Raw genomic sequence first — 2682 nt, 5'->3', positions numbered from 1 at the left:
CATAGAAGATCAGGGTTGGTCGACGGTGCACCCCTCGAGAGGGGATCTCGTTAGTCAGCTTCCTTGCACCTCGCAGGTTTTCCCAACCCGCCAACTTGCACACATGTTAGACTCCTTGGTCCGTGTTTCAAGACGGGTCGGATGGAAAGCCTGCTGGGTAGCGCCACGAGTGCATAGGTGCCCGAGAGCCCGCCGTAAAGGTGCGCGCTTTGCTCCTTGACTGCTGCAACAAAAGTATTTGTGCGACCAGAAGGTCGCGCTTGTGCCGCCACGATAGCCCGCGCTGGTACATCCCCTGAATCAAGCGGCGAACTGGCTCACACCATTCCACATCCGACCGGGGCACATCGCCGGCCTCCATCCCCTTCCCTCCTTGCAATTTCAAGCACTCTTTAACTCTCTTTTGAAAGTCCTTTTCATCTTTCCCTCGTGGTACTTGTTCGCTATCGGTCTCTTGCCCGTATTTAGCCTTGGACAGAATTTACCACCCGATTAGGGCTGCATTCCCAAACAACCCGACTCACCGACAACGCCTCGTGGTGTGACAGGGTTTGGGCCTGACGGGGCAATCACCCTCTCCAGCACCCCCTTCTAGGGGACTTGGGCCTGGTCTGTTGCTAAGGATGCTTCTATAGACTACAATTTGATAGGCGTGGCCATCGATTTTCATGCTGGGCTCTTCCTGGTTCGCTCGCCGTTACTAGGGGAATCCTGGTAAGTTTCTTTTCCTCTGCTTATTAATATGCTTAAACTCAGCGGGTACTCACACCTGACTTGGGGACGTGGTAGAGATGCAGCAATGCCTGCACTGCGGCAGGCCGTTGAGCCCAGAATAAAGTTCCTCGCGAGGAATCGTTCGATCGACGCAAACCAACGCCGGCTTTTGCGAGCCACCGCTCAACGCGATGGATCGACGAACCTCGTGCTCATTTAAGCTGACCACACACCACTTGCGGATGTGGATGGCCATCTCCGCTCCTTGCTGGGGAGGGAAAAATTTTGTAGTGCGACGCCCAAGCAGACGTGCCCTTGGCCGAGCCCTCGGGCGCAACTTGCGTTCAAAGACTTGATGATTCACAAGATTCTGCAATTCACACTAAGTATCGCATTTCGCTACGTTCTTCATCATGGTGAGAGCTGAGATATCCATTACCGAGAGTCATGATTTTGTTTTGTTTTTTTCTTTCGGCGACCCAAGCGCGCAAGGCACTGGCTCGTGCTTCATTCTTTGGATTTCTAAGGTGCGCGATGCACTCGTGTTTTGGGTGTTGACACATCTCGAACCTCGAGCACCCCACGGGTGCGATGAGGAATGCTGTGGTGTGTCCCTGCCCCATCACCTTGCAAAGGTGGGAGGCGATGCATGGGAGAGCCGTGTCAGTAGACGGGGCCCCTACCCAACAAATCATGCGAGTGCACCCATCCTAAACACAAAATGCTCCAAGCGATGAGTCAACACACCTGGGCAAGGCAACGGGGGGTTGCGGTAGTCTCGACTTGCCATCGTCGAAATGAAGGATCCCTGGCATAGTGCCGCGCACTCGATTGGACCATGAAATCTTAATGGGGGACAAGGCCCAGACCCCCTCTGAGCTGCAATCGAGCAGAGACCTCTCGCTTCGACGCGGACTTCATTCGAAGGCACCGATCCTAATCCAGATTGCATCCGAGTCTCTTCTTTGCCCCGCGGGGAATCCACACTTTCGATCACGAGCATTCGATGTGACCCTCAAACTCACTGTCGCCACTACTCGAAAAGAAGCCTCGAGTCTGTACGAGATGGCACCGTGCACGTAGCCACCTCAATTGTAAGGCCACTCAGAGACATCCATTTCCCAGGCATATGCCTCCTACACGTCTATTGAGGTGCACCTGCACAGAAAAAATCCTTCTCAATCACAACAAACATTTTCCCATGATGAAGAGCTGGTTGTTGAAGTGCCAACGGAGACCACCGTGCTAAAGGGTGAAGGGTCGTGCGAGTCGAAAACATGGCTGGTTATGCGATTGGCAGGGGCATCACTGTGCATGCGACCACCTCAATTATAAGGCCACTCAAGGGCATTGTGTATAACACCCCCTCCACACATTTATAGGTGATGAGAGCCTACCCGCATACATGGACATGTCTAACCTCTGGCAAATATCTCCTTTCCCAGCACAGCCTCGCTAACCATTCCTCATGACACGTGATCTACCAGCACAGGTACAAAAAAGTTCCTACAGGTGAACACTCTCACACTAGCGTTGTCGGACAAGCTTCAATCTCACGCACATGCACATACCAAAGAGCTACACCGCGAGGGAACCACCCACGAGCACCAACATCTTGGCAAAAAGCATTCATGCAATTTCTTCCCCTAGATAGACACGTTGGGCCTGGACTTGTCGGAGCATTGCAAAGATGAGTGCTCTGGTTCGCATTGTACAGGGTAGGATAGGGCATGGAGAGTTTTTGCATCCAAATAAAAATTATCGGTAATACTCTATGCTTCTACTGGCCCAGACCACAAAGGCTATCATGACAGTGCCATGCACTTCTGTAGGATGAGACAGTGAAGAGGCGAGCACACACCGAGAATGCACTAGCGAATAAATTATGCAGCAACCAAACCTTTCGCCAGCCCCCCTCCCAATCCCAAGGCTCTACCAATCGGCAAAAACTTAGGGTGGAGAGTGGAC

At 52.6% G+C, this 2682-nt stretch overlaps 2 non-coding genes across 2 annotated transcripts in view; both read right to left on the bottom strand.

The window, feature by feature from the left end:
• Positions 1-783, bottom strand: part of LOC149548692 (25S ribosomal RNA) — a 3382-nt gene extending 2599 nt beyond the window's left edge. Inside the window, exon 1 of the ribosomal RNA XR_016354910.1 lies at positions 1-783. This exon is cut by the window's left edge and continues 2599 nt beyond it. This is a non-coding gene — a ribosomal RNA (25S ribosomal RNA).
• Positions 784-1007: 224 nt separating this feature from the next.
• On the bottom strand, positions 1008-1161 carry LOC149548691 (5.8S ribosomal RNA). Its single transcript, XR_016354818.1, has one exon. It is a non-coding gene; the product is annotated as a 5.8S ribosomal RNA (ribosomal RNA).
• Between the last annotated feature and the right edge of the window lie 1521 nt (positions 1162-2682).

This window comes from Cupressus sempervirens, chromosome 7 (genome assembly GCF_028749045.1).
Source record: "Cupressus sempervirens isolate cs-2001-9-10 chromosome 7, ASM2874904v1, whole genome shotgun sequence".
Lineage (NCBI taxonomy): Eukaryota > Viridiplantae > Streptophyta > Pinopsida > Cupressales > Cupressaceae > Cupressus > Cupressus sempervirens.
The sequence above is the reverse complement of the archived record's forward strand: the minus strand, read 5'-3'. Positions and strand labels throughout refer to the sequence as shown.